Here is a 22453-nt window from a genome sequence, read left to right as displayed (position 1 = left end):
ATGAACCAACCAGTACCCCGGAGCTCTTGACTCTAGCTGCATATGTATCAAAAGATGGCCTAATCGGCCATCACTGGAAAGAGAGGCCCATTGGACACGCAAACTTTGTATGCCCCAGTACAGGGGAACGCCAGGGCCAAAAAGGGGGAGTGGGTGGGTAGGGGAGTGGGGGTGGGTGGGTATGGGGGACGTTTGGTATAGCATTGGAAATGTAAATGAGCTAAATACCTAATAAAAAATGGAAAAAAAAAAAAGAAAAGAAAACAGGAACGCCTAGGTGCTGGCAGGTTTATTTGGAAGAGTGTGAACAATTCATCTTGTGAACATTGCTTAGAAACATTGTCAAGATTCCTAGGTCTCTCTGTGACAAACACTAGCAGGCCAGGCTTCTTTGTTATAATACGCTGCTGGTGGGTTGCGTGCCAGGACTTCTCACCAGTAAGCATCAGTGCATACCTGGAATAATCCAAAGAAAATACTTTAAACTGGGCTTGGAAAGATACTGGTTCACTGCTCAATGCCCTGGCTTCTGTCTCCTGTATGATCACTGGGTAGTCCCTGTGCATAAAAAAAATATATATATATGTTTTCCTGACCCAGCAAGATGGTTCGCTGGGTAAAGGCATCTACTCCCCAGCTGGATCCCTGATCCCAGGAGGAAGGAAAGAATGGCCTCCTGTAAGCTGTGTTCCCCCTCCACAAATAGATTTTTAAAAATTCAGTTATTTTTGTTTTGTTTTGTTTTGATTATTTTTTTCAAGACAGGATCTTACTACTTAGCTCTGGCTGTCCTAGAACTCTATGGACCAGGCTGGCCTGGAACTCAGAAATCCACCTGCCTCTGCCTCTTGCGTGCTGGCATTAAAAACATGAGCCACTATACCCAACAATAAATGTAATTTTTAAAAATGTTAATGTATGTTCTTAAGTTTAATATTCTGTGGGAAATATGTGTCTACTTACATAAGTTGTTATTCAATTCCCTCACACTTCAGATTATTTTGGGATTGAGCAAGGCTTATTCTGGAGACTTATGCTGAGGTTGTTTTTGCAATGGTACTGAGTCTGCTGTGATGACAAGATTGGAGATGTCTTGTGAGGTGGCAGTAGCTCACTCTCAGTGAACTGACAGTGTCCCAACTTCTCCTGGGCTCCTTATGGCCACCTGTCCTTGGCTTCTGGTCTCACCATACCATCCCTGGTGGGGAAAATATTTCAGAGAGCATGTCAGCTGCATGTCATCAGGAATGGTGATCTTGTCCATTTCTCTCCCTAGTGCCCTGGCTAGTTCAGTGCTTGGGACACACCAGTACTCCATACATGTATGTGGAAGGACAGATGAGTTTGTCTAAGACCACAAGCTTTACTAAGTATGTTGCCTTTGAACCAGGCTCTCCGGCTGCAGCTCTCCAAGACATGACATTTCAAAGTTGAGAACAGTCTGCTTTGTGTTCCCATCCTTCATGGGATGTGTGTGTAGGTAAGCACTGACTGAGCTCACTTCACAGAGCTCTGAAGCAGACACATTCGTGGTATTGAGCATTCTGTCCCTGATGCCCAATGTCAAACTCTTAGGGGACACATGGCCAAGTCTGGATTGTTTTCTTGGTGTGATGTAAGAAAATGTGCCAGGGAGTTTGTTGAGGGTATCTGATGTAGGTATCCCCCTTCATAAATGAGCCTGAAGGGATGTCTCCCCTCTCAGCCTTTACTATTTTTCAAGATTTATTATATTATTGTTTTTATTATGTTTCTGGCCATTTTCAAATTTCTTTCTCTGGTCTATTGTCAAGTATGAACATTTTGCCAACCTGCATATATGTACACCACTTAGTGTCTGGTGCACTCAGAAGTTAGGAGAGGGAATCAGGTCCCTGCAGATGTTTGGGAGCCACCATGTTGATGATTGGAATCAATTTTGAGTCTTCTGCAAGAGCAGGCCAGTGCTCTTAACTTTTTTTTTATTTTGTATTTATGTATATGAGTACACTGTATCTCTCTTCAGACACACCTGAAGAGGGCATTGGATATCATTACAGATGGTGGTGAGCCACCATGTGGTTGCTGGGAATTGAACTCAGGATTTTTGGAAAAGCAGTCAGCACTCTTAACCGCTGAGCTATGTCCCTTGTACACCCACCCCCCACACCCACCGCTGCTATTAACATTTAAGTCATCACCAGCCCTCATTCTTCTTTTCCATTAAACATCTTTTACTTCACAAGTAGCTTATGGTCAAATTTATAAGTTCAGAAATCAAGACTGGTGAGGCAGAAGAGTGAACGTGGAAAGCCTTTCTTTGCAGAACCTTACATATCCAGGTGCTGGTGCTTCATAGCCACTCCAGTGAAATCTGTGAAGCAAGCCCAAAAGCTTGGGAAAAGTCCTGAGTCAAAAACTTTCATGGAAACTTAGTCTCCTGGAGCCTTGGCATCCCATACCATGATGTTCCTATAAACTTGGTTAATATATGAATGGGTCTGTGTGCTTTCTTTCAGTATTGTTTTACTATCAGTGTCTCCAAGGAATGATTTGTCAAATACCTAAATTAGGTTGAACTTTGCTTCCTGGCCTTCACCAATGTCCTAGCCAGCCCTTGAACCAGCCTTGCACTTGGGATTTCATAAGAATGTTACCGATTAAGACAGATTGCCTCCAGTATTGAAAAAGAGATAGTGAAAGAAAGCAGGCATTATCATCTACTAAATAGAGTTAGAAATCTCAGGGCAAGCTTAGCAAAGTAAGATTAGAGTTCTTATTATAGTTATATATGGCAGACTACATTACTTAATAGAAGAAAGTCCCCGACAAAATCACTTAGAATAATAGCCCAGTCACTTACATATACAAGAATTTACAATAGTTTAGGAAGTAGGTAGGGATGTGGTTTAAGAAGGAGCTAGAGTATTGCATTATTCATGAGAAGGTTACCTAGAGCAGAACTCCCTAGCACATACTTTCACTAGCCCAGAAGCATAGCATAGTTAGATATTTACTAAGAGCTGGCTGGTGGTGGGCTAAACAATAAATCAGAATTAGAACTATGGCTTGGGCAAGAAAGGACTTGCCCTGGGAACATAATGACCTCACATCTGGCTTTTAGGAATATAGCTGACCTTAGATAGAGATGACTTTGTCTCAGTTGTTATGTTACTTAGTTCCTGTCAGTCTTTATGTATGCATTCTTCTGTTTTGTGTAAAGTCATTAAGCATCAGGTAACCTCAACGTACCTTGGGTGATGTGTCACCTAACTTCCTTATTTTCTTCTGTATCATAAGTCTGATGCTTCCTTTGAGAAATTACATTCAGATCAACACTCTTTTATGTTTGCAACTGTTTGTCACCCCGCTGACTCCTTCACGCCTGTGTACCAGCACCCTGAGTCTCCCGACACTTAAGGGGCCCCTGAGAGTTGAGGGGCTGAGTCCAGTCCACAGCACTGGTTATTTAACACAGCCAGGAAGGCACTGCATGGGTGAAGTATACATTGGCATGGGACAGCACAGGTCCCCATAGGTCACTGTCAGCTTCCTAAGATAGCCATTGGGATGTATACAGACAAACCCTGTTAATGTGTTCAGTTTGCTAATGCCACACTGGGGTGAGGCCCTCACTTCATCCAATGACTAGCACCGAGCCAGCATCTATAACATGGTGTCCGGCTCCGAGCTCACCTGCATCTACTCTGCCCTCATCCTGCAGGACAATGAGGTGATGGTCACGGAAGTTAAGATCAATGCCCTCATTAAAGCAGCTGGTGTCAGCATTGAACCTTTCTGGCCTGGCTTGTCTGCAAAGGCTCTGGCCAATGTCAACACTGGTAGCCTAATCTGCAATGTTGGGGCTGCTGGGCCCACTCCAGCTGCTGGAGCTGCACCTTCTGGTGTTCTTGCTCCATCCACTGCTGCCGGCCCAGCTGAGGAGAAGAAAGTGGAAGCAAAGAAGGAAGAGTCCGAGGAGTCCGAAGATGACAGGGGCTTTGGTCCTTTTTTACTACACTGCTTTTGTTAACTTGTCCAATAAAGAGCTGAACCTGTACCTGAATTGTACCTCCTGATACCTTTACACAAGAGTACAAACTTTAGTCCATAATGAACCTCTTAGATATTTTGCACATTACTGTAGTTTTGAGCATCTGAAAAAATGCATACTGAGGGGAATATATGTCTATAAAGGATTTGCTAATATTCTTATGTAACACACTTATATCCAGTCACACAAGATTATTGATTCTGAAGAAAGGAGTCTGATAAGGGTCAACAATCTATTCAAAAAAAATATGATGCCACTCTTAAGGAAGGATTGACTTTTCTGACTTGAAGCCTTGTTGCTTGGTATCTGTTACATGAACAAATTCATGCTGAAGAGAAATTCTGTAGCTAGGCTTTAAGAAACCTTAACAGGAATGAATGCATTCATGAGTAAGTGTGTGTGTGTGTGTGTGTGTGTGTGTGTGTGTGTGTGTGGTGTATGTGTGTATTTTTACAAGGATTTAGGCCAGGAGAGATATGTGCAAACTGGAACACAACTTTGTGGAATCTACTTTGGATATTTTTTTATGCTTCAAATATATTTTTCAAGTGTATTAGCTCATACTAAAGTCTAAATAGTTGTTTCGTTCTCAGAACCGCAAATGATTGCCAGAGAATTTTCACAGTGGCTAAAGTTGGTTGATGCTGATATTTTATTTATTTATATTTCATGTAATCCCCCTATCCCATCCTCCCTCCCTGTGCTTCTGTACAGGTGCTCCCACACACACCTACTCCTGCCTCCCCACCCTGACATTTCCCTACACTGGGGTATGGAGCCTTCACAGGACCAAGGGCCTCTCCTCTCATTGATGCCTGATAAGGCCATCCTCTGCTACGTAGGCAGATGGAGCCTTGGATCCTTCCATGAGTACTCTTTGGATGGTGGTTTAGTCCCTGTAAGCTCTGGAGGGTCTGGTTGGTTGATACTGTTGTTCTTCCTATGGGTTGTAAACCCCTTCAGCTCCTTGAGTCTTGTCTCTAGCTTCTTCATCAGGAACCCAAGCTCAGTCCAATAGGTGGCTTCAAGCATCCACCTCTGTATTTGTCAGGCTTTGGCAGAGCCTCTCAGGAGAGAGATATATCAGGCTCCTCTCAGCAAGCACTTCTTGGCATCCACATTAGTATCTGGGTTTGATGTCTGTATATGGGATGGATTCCCAGGTGGGTCAGTGTCTGGATGGCTTTTCTTTCATTCTCTGCTCCACAGCTCAGAGTAACTAAGATATAATTTACAGTACACATGAAGCTCAAGAATAAGGAAGATCAAAGTGTGGATGCTTTAGTCCTACCTAGATTGGGGAACAAAATATTCAAGGGAGGAAATATGGACATTTTTGATATAGTGATCAAGGTCAGGTTGTTCGATTTGCACCCTATAGACATTTCACTCTGAGTCTTCTAACAGATGTCCAAAAATGGTTAGGAATTACATCAAAATATAGTCTTTTTTTTACAAACATATGGTCATCCCAACATGGAGGAAAACAAAACAATTTGAATAATAAATCTTAGGTACAAACGAAAATTATATACTGCTATCTTTGTGTTTTTTTCTTTTTTTTTTAGGAAAATGGCTATGTAAGAAATGAGTCTTACAATATCTGTACTATGTAAACCTTCCATCTACCTAAGAGCCTAGATATGTAGTCTCCAGTCCATATTTAACTGGTTCAAAGCATAATCTGGGAACTCAACCTAAAAGAAACTTAAGGCTGACAGCATATGTTGAATTCAGATTTATGCTAGACTGATTAGTCTGATAATTAGCCTGTCATGAATGCACACAGTCACTAAAGCAACTTTTCTTAATTCATCTTCTGCTTGTGTATGGAGTGATTTCACTCTAACAACGTATATTATTCCCATCAGCTTTATCTGCAGTCTTTTTACAAAAAGAAATATTTACAATAATGTTTCTGAGATAAGCTGTGGTGGCTCAGGTCACCTTGATCCCAGTCTGTGCCCCCTGTTACAATGACATTGCTTTTTCTCATGATTAAACTTTTCAAATTCTTTTTTTTTTTAAAATAAATGAAGCCTGTTTTATTACTTCAATTGTTAATGATAAAAAAATTTCAGCACAGCTGTTGCATTTAAAAAAAGTGAAACTACATACTATGTTTCTATCTCAGTAAGCAGATGGACCTGATGTCTGAATGACATAACAGTTGAGCACTGTCCAGCACGTCTTATGAAGACCTGTAAATTAAAGAACTACTAGTTAGTGATTATAAGACAAAAATGCATTCATAGTTTCAGCTTCTTTTTTCTTCCACGGCCATCAAGGGCACCGTCCATCTTACCTTTCTGTGTGGAAGGTTTTGGTCCCCTTTTCTTTTTCTCTGCCTTCTCCTTTTCTTCTAGTTCCATATTTTCTCTTTCAATCAAAGTAATTAAGGTATTACACCTCCTCTGGAGCTCCATCGCAGTTCTGGACTTGAGAAACCAATCAAATCTAAACTGAGGGGAGTTTCGGATGCATTGTCGTAATTCATCATACACATTTTCCTTGTCGAAGCCAAGCTTGTGCAGCATAGAAATGAGAAAACGATCCTCTTCTTCAGTATAGTTTTTTTCCTTTGTTAGTACCATATGATATTCTTAGCTCATGAAAGGGTGCTTTGTACCGTCCAATCTTTGTATCTAGTGCTCTCTTGATACTTATTCTTCTTTGAATTCTTGCCTCTCCCCTTTCAATCTGAGCCATTATCTTCTCTATGTCCTGAAGCTCATTGCATCTTTCCCAGAACACAGCTGAGTATTCAATGACTTCTTCTGGAGTTTTTCCTTCTACTTCTCTGGCTATATTTTCAATATCATCACGACCCCACTTCTCATTAGCCTTGATAAACTGGTTAAAATCTCTCTTATTCCAATTTGTAAACCCCTGTGTCAGAAGCTTCTCTTTTTCCTCTAACTCCTCGTCATTGAGGGGCTCTGCTTCATCAATTTTTAGCTGTTCTTTCTATGCCTGTGCTGCATTAGGTAGATCAGGACTCCAAGGTACCTTATACCTAATAGTTTTCCTGTAATACAGAATTTCTTTTTCCAGTAATTCACATAAACCTAGAGGAAAGAACTGGAAATCCTGAACATTTGGTTGTTTTGGAGGTCGAGGTGCCTTGGGTGCTTTAGGCTAACACGGAGAGCTTCCCTGAAATATGCATCAACAGCATAGTTGGCTTTTCTTTCTCTTTTTGGTGGTTCAATCCACTCTGTGAATGCAATCTTTTGTTTTTCTCTATAGTCTTCTCCTTCAAAGTAATAAACACTGGACTCTGTATCCATCATAAAGTTTCTAAGTGAACTTTCACCCATCTTGGACAGCTTTTCATTCATTTCTGCAGTCTTCTTTGCACCTCTTTCTAAAATACCATCAATATCCTCATCAGTGATTTCACTTTCTTTTGAAGCAAACACATGTGTGGCACCACGTCGAATCATTTGAAGCATTTCATCTTTCCCAATTTTGTTCAGGTTCTGATCTACAAGCCTCCCTTGTTGAATTACTATCGAATCCAGTCTAAGTTTCATCTCAGCACGTTCCACTATTCTTTCTTCCACAGTGTTATCGGTTATAAAGCGAAACACTCGGACAGTCTTCCTTTGTCCAATTCTATGGGCATAGTCCATAGCCTGAAGATCAACTTGAGGATTCCAATCTGAATCATATAAAATTACTACATCAGCAGTTGCAAGATTGATGCCCAGACCACCAGCACGTGTGCTTAGCATAAATACAAACTTTGTGCTATTTGGTTCATTGTATGCATTGATGGAGTCTTGTCTCTCATGGGGTGTCTGTTCATCCAACCTGCAGTACTCATAATTTCTCCACATGCAATAATCTTCCAAAATGTCTAAGACTCTTGTCATCTGACTAAAGATTAGTACTCTTGAACCTTGTTCTTTCAGTTTAGGGAGTAGCTTGTCTAACACCACCATCTTGCCACTGTTGGTAACTAGATGCATATCTGTTGTGAACAGTGGACCAGGTTCAGCTCCATCGAAGAGATATGGATGATTGCAGCATTTCCTCAACTGCATCAAAATGTTCAATAGCCTCATTTTGTCCATCTTCCCTGCTGAGTTTAATATGTCTATATCTTTTATTAATATCCGAGTATACCATTCTCTCTGCATTTTGCTAAGACCCACATAGATTTTTACTTCTTTTTTTGGAGGCAAACTCTTTTCAACATCAGCTTTAATTCGACGAAGGAGGAATGGACACAAAACCATATGAAGCCTCTCAACTAGCTTTTGATCCCCAAGGCAATTATTTGTATCAAACCAGGAATCAAAGTCATCAGCTGAATCAAAGTCATACATCTGGTAACAAAAAGTTTAGAAGTGACCAGAGCTCATGCAGGTTGTTCTGAAGAGGCGTCCCTGTTAGCAACAGCCGATTTGTAGTCTTGAATTCTCTATTTCTGACAACTTAGATTTTTTCATTTTTTATCCTGTGAGCTTCATCTATAACTAAGTATCTCCAGTTGAATTTTTTGAACACAGACTTTCTCTTTAATAAGCATTTCATAAGATGTGACACACACATCCCACTCTCCTGGTAATAAAACATCCCTGACAAATGCAGCTCTTTGCTCTTTATCTCCTATCAAGCAAACAGACCTAAGTGTTGGTATCCATCTCTTGAATTCACTCATCCAGTTGTGCAATGTAGACTTGGGAACCAAAACCATATGAGGACCAGGAATATTTCTATAGTGTTTCCTGTATCCAAGAAGAGAAATTGTTTGAAGTGTCTTTCCCAAACCCATTTCATCTGCAAGGATCCCATTGATGCCATTCTCATACAGAGAGATGAGCCAATTCAATCCTCACACCTGATAATCTCTCAGTTTACCCCATTTTACATATGATGGAGAATCTTCAAATTTAGTACAAACATTAGTTGCTTTGGAACTTTCTGTTAATAGCTCTTCATCCTCCTCTTGCTCTGTTCTATGGTGTCGGTAATCTCCAACTGAAAGCAAATTCTGTTTTTCATCCTTTTTTACCCGTGGGCGCCCTGGTTTCATCTTCAAGGGTGAGGTTGGAGTCTTCTGAGCAGCAGGCTGAATGAAATGAGCGAACAGCTCTGTCGGCTTTAATAAATACTCAAATCTATTTCCTTGGTCAGTTTGCATTTTTTCTTCATATATAGGATCTGGTTCTTGGATTTCTTTTTGCTTTCCAGGTGATCCATTATCAAATACTTCCTCCATCTCGGTGTCCGCGGGGCCGGGGCACGAGTCCGCAGCCCTCGGGGCCGCCTTTGTTGCCGCTGCTGCTCCCGCCGGGCGCCGAGGGCTTGGAAGGCGCGCTCTTGGGAGGCGGGAGCGGCGGAGGCTCCACCGCGGACGACATGTTCCGGCTGCGTCACCCGCCGCGGCCATGGGCAGGCGCGGCGCCGAGAGAAGCGGCTTGGGCCTGCGGGACACTGGCGTCCGGGCCGCCAGAGGAGCGAGACGCGCCCGGAAGCTCTCACGCGCGAGGGCTCCGCCACCGACCCGAGCCGGCCCAGCCGCGCCGCTCGCCTCCCTATCCTCTTCCGCGGAACTCTACTCCACTGGCGTTTACCTCACGGCGGGAGTCACGTCGACGGGAGTGGGCGGGGCCAGTGGGGTCACGGAGGTCAGGGAAGGCGGGCTGACTCTGAGGAGGCGGAGGGCCGAGGGAAAGGGAAAGGAAAATGGAAGGTTCTCAGAGGCCTCCCGGCGCCTTCTCATCTCCCGGAGTGGATTCTTTTCTCCAGCCAATCAGGACAGCTACCTACGCCACCCGCTCTCAACTATCGCGAGATCGCTCGTTCCCCCTTAGAAGGCCAGCTCGCGAGGGCGCGTGCGCATGCTCCTCCTTGGCCCCGCCTCCTCCAGGCCTCTAGCGGGCTGTGGAGCCGAGTGGGCGGGGCCTCGAGGAAGCTCATCAGCGGTGCTTTGTGCCTCCTCTCCTCCGTGTAAAGCGAGCTGGGTCTTCAGCGCTCCCTTAACGGCTGGGCTCGCTGTCTCCCGCTGCGCTAGGGGTCCCTCTTGGGAACAGCACGACTATTAGGCAAGGAGCAAAGGCCTGGGCTGGCCTTCGTCGTCCTGCCGCCTTCGCTCACGGGCGTGACATTAAGTGACGTTGGACTTCTGAGAGGAAAAATCACCTCAGAATTAAAAAGTCTGCGTGTTCGCTCCTTCAGTTGGCTTCGTTTAGAGAGTTCAGCGTTTGTCAAGTTCAAGTTAAGGCAGAAGACGCGCTGCCCTGTTAGAATGGCAGCAGATGAAGGCAGATAAATGATGGCAAGTTTTCGCATGAAACAGCAACTTCTCAAATTCTTGAGGGAAAAGGTCCTACCAAAACAAAGTTGTTGAACTTGGGGATTTTTCAATTATATTGTCTTGGTATTGATCTTTCAATTTTGTTACCTTTATGCATCTCTGATCTGATCTCTTAATTGTTTCTATCCCTAATGTTTCCCAGTCATGAGAAATTTCATTCCTTTGATCAGCTACTTTCATACATGTGTCTGTTTAGAGCAACATCTCCTGTAGCTCAGCCTTTCATCAAGCTCTATAATTAAGAATTGCTGTCATAGGTTTTACTGTTGTGAACAGAAAGGTGACCAAGGCAACTCTTATAAGGACAAAAGAGCATTTCAATAGGGATGGCTAACAGGTTCAGAGGTTCAGTCCATTATCATCAATATGGGGACATGGCAGGATCTAGGAAGCCTCTCACACCCCAGGTCTATAAGACTTTCTAGAGGTTTCTCTCCAATCTCCAAATTCTACTGCTCCATATTTCCATTCATTCTTCTGGCCCTCTGGGCTCTCTCTTGTCTCCCACCCATAACTCATCCTGCTCCCCTTTTTCCCTCCCTCTCACTTTTCTCACCTAAGTCCCTCCCTCCCTCTACCTCCATTGATAACTTAGGCAGAGAAGAAATAAAAGAACTAGTTCATTTTTTTAAAAAATAACTTTTGAGATTACAATTAAATCATTTCAATCTCTTCAGCCATCCCTAATGTTGAATATTAAACCCTGGAACAAAAGACAACGTGCCTATTTAACAAATCAAGTCAGTCCTTGGTTCCAGGTTCTCCAAACAGTCCTCTATCCCTACCTGCTACAGTGCAATGCCGTCCTTTCCAGACCCCTAGCACAGAGGTTGGGCAAATGTCCTCCCAGCTGCTTTTCTTCATGTAATGCATCCATTTTGCTCCCTGGTCTTTTTTACTGATCATTTACCCTCCTGGCCTCTGGGTCTGGCTTTCCTGCTCCCTCTCCTCATGAGGCTCATGGTTCTGTCCATTGTAGACTGTTCCTGTGTCCGGCTATTCTCTTTCTTTTGATGATAAGACACATTCTACTTCACCATATTTAGGAGAAGCCATATCCTTTCCTTTTTATGTCATTTCTTTTTTTCATAGGTTTACTGTTTATTTAAAGTTAAATGTTACAGAGTTCTTACACTGTCGGAACCATGCCTGAGAACCCAAAGATAGAAATTGTGCAATGGCAGCCTATCCACCCAGTGTATTAAAACTTGATTCATATGCATTTTTATAATTTCACAATCTTAAAAAATAACAAAAGCTGGGTGTTGTGGTGCACACCTTTAATCCTAGCACTCGGGAGGCAGAGGCAAGGGGATTTCTGAGTTCGAGGCCAGCCTGGTCTACAAAGTGAGTTCCAGGACAGCCAGGGCTACACAGAGAAACCCTGTCTCAAAAACCCGAAAAAAACAAAAACAAAAACAAACAAACAACAACAACAAAAAAACAACAAGACTTGGAATTTACATCTGCTGCAGGTCTTCAGCGTTCCAGTACAGTATGCCATTAAACAAACCTCATCATATTTCTGTTCACAACTTAAACCATAACCCCAAACAGAATGTGTGTTTGTGTGTCATGCTTGGGTAAAGCATACTTTAAGGGACGTTTGTGGCTCAAGGTGTGAGATTATTTGTTAAGGTTTCTGGTGTCCAAATGAAGTCTTCAGTTTAACTAAGAATCTCAAGTCTCTAGTCACCCCACCTCCTCCTGGCTAGTTCAGATCATGCCAACATTATTGCCCAGAAGTGGCATACAGTCTGGTAGGAGATACAGGCCTCCACCTCCTGCTTCCTACACTGCTGCCCTAAATCCAATAAACAGGCTCCTAAGCTGGGAAAACATTCATTTCCTGTTCCACTCCTGTCAGTAGTGAGCAAGTCTGAACTGTGTTTGGCAAAGGGATTCATTTACATAGAGAAACCCAGGCACTACTATTGTATCACATAGTCATATGCCAACATAGTGTATGTGTACTGAACTATATGTAGTGACAGAGTAGGTAACCGACAGGCTAGTTCATTAGGTAGAAAGAAATTTAGCAGTAACATCTTCTAAGAGCCAAGTACTACTAGATAGTTACATTGAAATTACAAACAACAGAAATGCTACACTTCTGGCTATTCCCCTGCATCTCCAAGTTATTACCAAAAATATTCCAAAGGTGAATGTCAAGAGCTGGCTAAACAATGAATGAACCTACAGAATACCCCATAACCTTCACATTTGGGGCACAAACAAGGATTTATCAGACACCATGCCATATTCATGCGCAACTTGGGTGTTTTGCTCCTGTTGCTTTGAACTGTTAAAAGCCAGGTCAGTGAAAACCTCTCCTCCTGAGCAGACACAACACTCTGTCCACAGCAGTGAGCAGTGGCCACACTCAGTCCACAGCAGTGAGCAGACACCATACTCTGTCCACAGCAGTTCAATTAGACCTGATTAGGAGGCTTGAGCAGCAACTGGAGTGCAGCAGATTTGCTGTCCTTCATATGTATCAAAAGCTATCTGGTTCTACCTAAGGATTGGCAAATTCATAGGGCATTTCACAATTCCAATGATTCTTTCAGACTATTTCTCTACACAATATGCCCTTAAAGAACTTACTCCAAGTCAAAGCAAGGCCTCAAAGTGGAATCGAACAAGCACTATCTGAATGAAAAATTATTCAAAGAAATAAGACTATCCCCCATTTGGTGGAACCGAGTTTGGCTGAATTAAATCCACAGTTACCTCATACAACTAAAAACTTAAATTATAAATCATAAGCCCCACACAGATGATTCAAACATATCCTGAACTTTTGTCCCCGCTGGCAAGAACACACTCAGGACAACCTGAGTCTTCTGCGGCAAAGCTTTTATTGCTTACTTATCAGGAGGGAAGACCCCGAACCGGGAAAATGGCGCTGCTTATATAGCCTGCAGCGTGATGTTTCAGCACCTGATGTGGTTTGACAGCTCCTGATTCATTGCTCGCCCATCATCCCATTACTATGCCGCGAGATGGGCAGTGACTAGGCGTGAGTTTACTCTTGCACTTGCGCATAAGGCTTATTTACTAGTTAGGCGCAGTGGAAGCCAGCGCCATCTTATAATGGCGATTGCTCATGGCATGCACTCGATTGCTCGCGGCATGGCTCTCCACATCTCCCTCTTTTTATTTTATTAAAATTTGAGGCTGGTCTAGGCCTCTGCAGTCATGTCCATCTGCTGTGGCTCCTGTCTTAGGTCATTCCTCCAATGTCACAGCCTTTCCTGTCATAGGGTAACCCTATCACCACTGGGTCCCGTGTCTTAGGTTGGTCTGTGCATGAGGAAAGTTGCCCGTCTCTACATACTGCAGTACTGTGTGACAGTAACTGCTAAATTACCTAGGGCGAACTCTATAAAAGAGGCCAGCCAAAAAATGAATTAGTAAACCTCAGCGAGGTGTAAGTGCTGATCAATGAGTCTCTTACATCCCAGTGCAATGTATCCACAAATCCGTGGGACGCAATAGCAGAGAATTCAGATGCCATTTAGGTCTGAAGCATGGACAGCCAAATTTCAGGGGAGGCCCCTTGTTCAATGGCTGCAAGTGCTTGAGCGATAACGCCCTTGTCACGGTTTTGTTACGTTCTGAGCTTACAAACCAACCAGAGCATAAACACAAGTCCACAGCAATTGGCAGCAGCAAATAAAACCACCCCCACCCATTCCTTAAAATAAGAAAAAGCAGATGAAATCCAGGAGGAGAGACCCTCTGTCAATGACAGGTCCACTCGTGTCGAGTTGATCCTGAGAACAGCCGCTCTCAGGGCCTCAAGGGTCTCATCGAATCTTTCAGACCAATTTCCTGCAAGATACAAAGAAATCTGCCTAGACAGATTAGCAAACATGTAAATATTGATTTTTCCCAAAGGAGGAAATATGCGTGACATCCATTTGCCAGCTCAAAGAACGGGATCTAATAGTGGAGCAGGACTGATAACCTAGCTCTTGTAAAGAGTGTGATGACTGAGTTACGGGCCAGGTTTTTGGCCACCAGTGAGAAGAAATAATACTTTTGTCTGCTCCTATATCTAAAATTCCCTTAAATTGTTTCCCTTCTATAACTAACTCCAAGGATGGCCTGGAATCTAAAGGCATTATTAAGTAAGCAGAATCATTTCCAGTAGAACCAATCCCTCTGGCAGCTCGAGGAATACCAGAGGAAGGAAAACAGGCATGTAGGCTTGGCAAAATTATTAGTTGAGTTATTCTGTCCCCTTGTGATATAGAAAAGACACCTTGAGGACAAGAACAGAGAACCTGAAGTTCCCCTTTATAATCCTGATCTACAACTCCAGGGTGGACAATAAGACCTTGTAGGTTGCAAGAGCCTGCCTCGTATATCTCTAATTGAACGACAGTCCTTAGCCCAATGATATCCGTTTCCACATTTAGTACACAGTCCTGGTGCTGTCTTTTTTATAGGGGCTCTGCAGTCCTTTTTTAAATGTCCTGGTTTGCCACAATTAAAGCAAAGTTTGAGCTCAGTTGAATCTGAGCGCCTCTTCCCCTGCAGAATGGCTGCTGCCAATCCAGCATTAGTAAGTGGCCCTCCAAGCTCACGGCAAACCTTTAACCAGTCCTGTAACCCCTTGCTCTTTCTAGGTGTAATAGCTGATCTGCATTCCTGCGTAGCTTGTTCATAAATCAATTGTTCAATTACAGGCATAGCTGCTTCTGGATCACCAAATATCCTCCCTGCTGCCTCCGTCATTCTGGCAACAAAGTCTGAGAAGGACTCCTGTACACCTTGAGTAATCTTGGTCAAATGCCCACTTGCCTCTCCCTTCTTAGAGAGTGCCTTCCATGCCTTAACAGCGGCAGCTGAGATCTGGACGTACGCTCCCCAATGATAATCTGTTTGGTTAGCAGCATGCTGTCCCTGACCTGTAAGCAATTCAAACGTCCACGTTCTTTGGTCCCCTTCCATGGTGGCATTGGCCCTTGCCTGTGTCTGGCAGGAGTCCTGCCACAAGGCTTTCCACTCAAGATACATTCCCATACTGGGGGCTGCAGCTTTTGCTACAGTCTGCCAATCACCAGGAGTCATAGCGTGATTCGCAAGCCTTTCGACTTGTGCTATAGTTAAATTAGCGCTGACTCGATAATTGCGAACTGCTTCTGCGAGCTCCTGAATCTGTATATACTCTACCGGAGCATGAACATGCCCTCCCTCAGCTCCTTCAAAAACTGGGAACGCTTGCTGCACTATTCTCTGTTCATCTTTTGGAATGAATGAATCTGATTGATGTCTCTGCACATAAGGCTCTGAATGATACCTGTGCACATAAGATTCTGAATGGTACCTCTGCACATAGGGCTGAGGTGCACTAGGACCCTGAAGCTGACAGTCCGGAGGCCGAGCAGCAAGCTGGCTTTCGCCAGCCGCTTTTTGCCTTTTTCTGGACTGAGTAGCTCGCTTTTTATCTTGCTGGTACCTTTCTCCCTTATAACGAACTGCTTCCTCCTCCAAGTCCATTTCTTCAGAGGAGCTAAGTCCTTCATCTGATTCTGAGCTACTAAGAGCTAGCTGCTTAAACTCATCTAGTGGCAGGTATAAGTTTTTTCTCCTAGAAACCTCCGCTGATTGATCTTTTTTCTTTTCTTTTTCCTTCTCCTTCCTTCCAATCTCTCTCCAGGTATTCTTCCCTGACATTAACTTTTCCTCGGGTTCCAGACCCGTGGAAAGGCCTGTATGCTTAATTGGTGCACCATGTTTCCTCTTTGCTCCTACTCTCTCTCCCCGCTTTACCTCTGATAGACTGTCTTGAATTTCGTCCAGAATTCTCTGCCCTGCCTTAACCACTTGTTGACATGTGAAAAGGAACAAAAAGGCTTCTAACACTGCAGAAAGTTTAAGGCCAGACATACCTCGTAAGCTGTAATTTGTCCCGCAGTTCTGGTTCCGCCTCGTGAACGAGGGATCTCCCTTGCGCCGGTGTGATGGTAGTTCCTGGGTTTCTCGGCGCCACTCATCCCGAGCTTTTGTCCCCGCTGGCAAGAACACACTCAGGACAACCGCAATCTTCTGCGGCAAAGCTTTTATTGCTTACTTATCAGGAGGGAAGACCCCGAACCGGGAAAATGGCGCTGCTTATATAGCCTGCAGCGTGATATTTCAGCACCTGATGTGGCTTGACAGCTCCTGATTCATTGCTTGCCCATCATCCCATTACTATGCCGCGAGATGGGCAGTGACTAGGCGTGAGTTTACTCTTGCACTTGCGCATAAGGCTTATTTACTAGTTAGGCACAGTGGAAGCCAGCGCCATCTTATAATGGCGATTGCTCACAGCACACACTCGATTGATCGCTGCACGGCTCTGCACACAAACACATCATTTCAGACAGCAGCTTGATCCAGGGAGTCTAACATAGCCACAGCCTACAGAGTATGCCTTAGGATGGGGCACAGAACAGGTTAATTAAGGTCACTTACCACTTCATCTTTTACAGCAGATCAGAACCCAGATGGCTGACTTCTGAAGGCTTTCTGACAGGAATCCTGTAGAGTTGGTTTCAAGGTTCACACAGATACTAGTAGCTGTAACCTTATATAGAAGATGTGATCCACATGAAATTCACAACTAAGGACAGCAATTCTGAGGTTGTCAACCTTGTGAAGGCTCAGTATCTGAACGTAAAGATGTTTGAATGACCACTGGCTGCAGGTTTGGCTTTATACGCAGAGCAACTATGGAAACACTGTTGAATCTAATTCACAAATACTTAAGACAATGAAACACCCCTAAATCCAACACACATCAAGATCAGTCGTGACTCTTGAACTTCCATAGTGCAACAGGGACAGTCACTGTACTTGAGGTCTTCAGTCAGTCACTGTAGATCCATAAATCAAAACGATGAATGGCTGTTCTTGGTGGTTAGCTGTGGTCTAGTTACCTTGGAAGGCTTAGCAAAGAACATTCCTTATCTGTACTGTGTGTGGCTGTACTTCTGATTTTCAAGCACAGCATACTGGTTGTCTAGCTGAAGTTTAAGGGCCAGGTTTTTGAAATGTCCTCCCTATCTCTATTTTTGTGTCTTACTACTTCAAAGCTCTTCTCCATTTCTTTATCCTTCCGGCTCTCTACATGCTTGGCAGTGGACTGCAGGGATGGGACCTGTGTGTCACTGTGTATTTCCGGTGGTCCTTGTGGTGCTTTCCTTCTTGTGGTTAGCCTTGCCCCAGGAGGCCTAAATACACCACTGGGCATTGCTGGCTCCGGGGTTTCTGTAACTGTCACTGGAGCAAGAAAGCGCCTGTACCAGAAGGGTTTTATTCCAGGGACCTGAAGATTTTTCTGCTCCATTGCCACCTCCACCTTCTTCCCAATTATCTCCTGGATCTTCTCTCTTCTCATTATCATCTTCCTCCTTTTCACTTATTTGCATTGCCTGAACTCTTAATCCGCTGTAATTAACCTCTCTTTGCTCAAATTCTTTCCACTCATTTTCATCCTTTTTTATAGCCTTGCCGGCAGGGCCCATTCTCCTACTGTCTCCTGACCTAGCACCAGAGCCCGAGCTCCCGCCATTGCCCGGCTTGGAGCCCGCCGACGTGCTGCTCCCGTCCATGTTGCTCACCGAATTGGCCGCCCGACTGCTTCGTTCCTTCTTCTTCTTGTCCCTCTTGGCGAAGAAGTTTTCCAGGCTCCGATCCTCGGTCTCAGCCATGGTCAATATTTAGTACAACAACATTAGAGATGATTCACAATTTCCCCAATCCATTATCTGTCATTATATAGATGACATTCTATTTGCTAATTCAGATTTAAATATCATGGAAATAATGTTTGATGAAAAAAAAACCCAAAAACCAAAAAACAACAACAACAACAACAAAGCAACTTGCCTTGCTGAAGATTGCAAATCACCCCTGAAAAAGCTATAACGAGTGGCTTCTATTAATTGTTTATTACCTAAAATAAGTCTGCAACAGGATAGGTCACAAAAGGTGCAAATCAGGAAAGACCATTTGAGGACTCTCAATGATTTTCAGAAATTATTGGGAGATACTACCTGGCTGTGGCCTACAATTGGCTTGGCCAATCAAGTGCTAAGCAATTTATTTCAAACCTTACAAGGTGATAAAATATAAATAGCCTAGGAAATTACCAGCCAAGACTGAGAAGGACTTAGCTCTGGAAGAAAGGTAAATGCAGGATACACAACTAGTTCATATTGTTCCAAAATGGCCTACATCTTAGTTATCTTACCTTGTACTCTCCCATACAGGAATTCTCATGCAGATGGAAGATTAGATATTAGAATGGATATTTTTAGCCCATAAACAGGGTAAGAAATTAAAAGCCTACATGGAGATGGTCTCTGAATTGTTATTAAAAAAAGAGAGACTTCAAAAATTAGTTGGAATGGATCCAGCTGAAATCGTGGTACCATTTATTAATGCAGAGATTGACTCACTATAGATACAACATGAACTTTGGTAAAAAGCACGCAGTAATTTCTTGGAGTTATTAACAACAGATACCCTAAAATCAAGTGGCTTCAGTTCATAAAATGGACTACTTGGATTTTCCCTCATACACTAAAGGGAATTCCAATATCTGGAGCCACTACATTTTACACTGAGGCTAAAATTCAGGAAAGGCAGAAGATTTAAGTAAGGTGGCTGACAGTCCCTAGAAATCAGTTCAAAAATCTTAATTATGTGCAATATAGTCATGGTGTTCTCAGATTTTCAAGTGTCTTAACATAGTAACTGACTCTCAATATACAGAAACGTTTGTTTTACACATAGAGCCTGTTGATCTTATTTAGGATGATTCTGAACTGACTTCACTATTTATTCAACTACAACAAATAAGAGTAATTGACTACATATAACACATATAAGATCCCATACAGATTTGCCAGGCTCTCTGGCACAGAGTAATAAAGAAATTGACCATTAATTGATAGGAAGTGTACTAAAGGCTTTGGAATTACATAAAAAAAATTCCATATTAATACCAAAGGTTTAAAGAAAGAATTCTCTAACACAAAAAAAGTCTGTCAATTGTCCCCATGTCTCTTTGATATAGTATTAGAAGTTCTAGCTCAAGCAATAAGGCAACTAAGAGAATCTAAGGGAATACCATTTGGAAAGAAAAAAATAGTGATTTACCTATTTTCATATGATATGATAGTATATATATGTGAGCCAAAAAAATTTTACTAAATTTTTACTAATCTAAAGACAGCTAAAATTTTTTTAAATTGATAAATATTGCTTAAAATTCAATGAAAACTCCAGTGATCCTTATGGGACTAATTTTTAAACCTCCCAGTGGATGCATAATCTCCAATGGCAAAGATCTTGACTAGCACAGTGATTAAATAGCAGCGTTAAAAAACATGGATGAATGCGAATTGTATGAGCTTTGAACCTGCCACCAGAGAAATATAACCATGTTTCCAACAAACAATCCCATTCTCTCAAAAATTATTATGTAAGTATTCTGGCAACAATAAGATGAATTAAAAAAATCAGGATAAGTCACATTTACATAGTCAGCAATTTAATTACACAGTTATGAAATGCACAATAGAATTTGAAGATCAGTGTTCTTATGAGCAGCAGAGTAAGGGGTTTCAATCATGGTCCACTGCCTGTCCATCCACTAGCCTTGTAGTTACTGTGACCTTGGAGTTTCCAAGTCTTCTTGTTTGCAGTTCCTGCCACTGCTCTGGTGACTGAAAATTTCCACAAGGCTTAACTTGGGGACAATACTGTGAGTCCCCAGGCAGTGTTCTCTAGTCCTAGTTCCAAACCATGCAGCTCCAGACTCCTACTGGCAAGGATGGGCTGTTGATCCCACTCTCTTCCTTCAGGCCCTCAGTTCCTCTTCAGAGTTCTCCTGTAACAAAACCAATTACAACCAAGGAATAACACTTTCCACCTACTCCATGTGTATCCAATCCCCACGCTGTCCCATCAGTTGCCCTGCAGCTGAGAATTGTCCTTTCCCTGCAAGGTACTGACATAGACCTAGTGGGTTCCTTAAAATCTAGCCACTTGAAGTTCTTCTAGAAATGCCCATCAGGCTCCTATAGTGTGGCTCTTATTATTTATCTTACGATGCTCTTCCACAAACAGTTAATGTTCCAAATCCAGTGAGCTTCAGTCTCCATGTTCTTCAAACATGGTATGGTTAATTATCCTGAGCCAAGGACTTGCATCTTTATCAATATACACATGCTGTCTTCCACATAACTCAAACAGTGATTTTACCTGGACATATTTTGTCAACCATCACCATATGCTTGTTGTACCATAGACAAGAAGTGTGTGTATAAATAGTTATAGAATGAAGACAATCATTGTGTGAGGGGTACAAGGTAAGATGTGTCTTCATTGTGTACTTCTAGAAATTTTTCCATGAACCTGGAAGTCACTTCAGATTTGGGTAATGACCTCTAAGTCATTAAGCACTGAGTCCTAAATCTACTGAACATGTGCAATGAGAATCAAGAGGGACTGTCCAGCTGATTGCAATTTCCAGACTGGTAAGAGCTACTCAAGCCACCTAATTTTCATTTGCCTGGTGTGTGAGTTTCAACATCCCTGTTGAAGCAATCTGCAGAAAATACCTATGATCATTTGAAATCAAGGGCCAATATTGCTTCCACTCCTACTTAGATTCTACCAATGAGGAGGTCCTGTTTCATCAAATTCCAATATTGAGACCAGTGAAATGTTATCATTCATTAATTTCACACAAGTTGAACAATTTCCTTGTTTTTTTTTTTGAAACTCAAGGAAAATATATGGAGTGATATGGATTTGTTCATTGTACCATTCAATTTTTTTCTTAGATCCTAATTTACTGAAACTTCCTGAATTTAAGATAAATTCCTAAATTCTGCTCCTCAGCATTTTGGCTAAGATTAAGTGAAGAAAAGAATGGAAATCCAATTCATTCCTTACGGTAGAGTGTAGTATTAAGGCACAACAGGACCAGTCACCACAATGTTTTGTAATATATCTAAATGGGCAGCATTTTTGAGACTTATAGGACTTTTGTTCAATACATGGGTATTAATGACTTCAGAACCATGAAGAGACACAGCAAAGTCTAGATAGCTATCCCTGAAATCTATGAAGCCATACTTTCATGTATTTTTCTATCTTTTTCTCTCATACTTCTTGAATTCAAGAGAGAGCAGACTTATTGCTGATGCTCTGAAAGTGTCTACATATTTCCTTTTTTGAGCCTTTTTATCTTAACCTAGTAATACTAGCCTGGAACACTGAATTGAATCTTCCCTATTTTAGTTAACACAAATCAACATATCTAATACAGTGTTTCTAATTTTTTAATGCTAAACACTGACATAGAATTCAAATTATTCTTTGGTGGGCAGACTACCCAACAGTTCAATGAATGATTTCTCAGTTCTAAAACAATAAGAAATATGTGCTTTCCTACGCTTTTAAGCAACCACTGTGAAAAGGTCTTTACACCACAAAGGGATTGTTATCAATCAGTTGAAAAATAACTACTATTAACTTTATGATACAGCCTTGCAAAAATATTCCTGACTTCCACGTATGTTTTCTGTGAGGCATATCCTGGGAAGATGCAACATATATTCATCTGAGTATCCCAAGTGCAAGTTGAAAACAACCAAAGCAAACTTGTAGAAATTTCAGCTTTATTGGAGTTAGTTACAGGACAATAGGAAAGGACTTGTTGACCAGATCACAAGAGACTCATAGTCATTTGTTATCCTATAATGTGAAACAAGCATTTGAGAAGAATTATGATTACTGGATACTCGAAGCATACTTCACATCTGTAAGCATACTTATAGGATAAAGAATATGCTGACTGGGTGGCTCAGTTTGCCAGATACTCTTTTAAGTATAATTTTTCTGAATTGGGTCATTTGAATTAAATATACAGAGTGTTACCAGTTTTATTAGATATTTTGAGGGTTTTATTAAAGACCTTAAATAGTTCCCTTTTGAAATGGATTACTTCTGTCTCAATGAAAGTGTTACACAATACTCTCTTCTGACTTCCCAACTTGTCTTCATCTTGTAATATTTGA

The 22453-nt window shown here is 42.3% G+C and overlaps 3 pseudogenes across 1 annotated transcript; 1 reads left to right on the top strand and 2 right to left on the bottom strand.

Annotated features, from left to right (window-relative positions):
* The first annotated feature begins 3652 nt into the window (after nucleotides 1-3652).
* Gm13229 lies at nucleotides 3653-4012 on the top strand (annotated as a pseudogene).
* A 1729-nt stretch (nucleotides 4013-5741) lies between these two features.
* Nucleotides 5742-9493, bottom strand: Smarca5-ps (SWI/SNF related, matrix associated, actin depenent ragulator of chromatin, subfamily a, member 5, pseudogene; annotated as a pseudogene). Its single transcript, NR_002888.2, has one exon. The product of NR_002888.2 is annotated as an SWI/SNF related, matrix associated, actin depenent ragulator of chromatin, subfamily a, member 5, pseudogene (transcript).
* A 7782-nt stretch (nucleotides 9494-17275) lies between these two features.
* Nucleotides 17276-18072, bottom strand: Gm13223 (predicted gene 13223; annotated as a pseudogene).

The sequence above is a fragment of the Mus musculus genome, chromosome 4, assembly GCF_000001635.26.
Source record: "Mus musculus strain C57BL/6J chromosome 4, GRCm38.p6 C57BL/6J".
In the NCBI taxonomy this organism is placed as follows: Eukaryota; Metazoa; Chordata; class Mammalia; order Rodentia; family Muridae; genus Mus; species Mus musculus.
The sequence above is the reverse complement of the archived record's forward strand: the minus strand, read 5'-3'. Positions and strand labels throughout refer to the sequence as shown.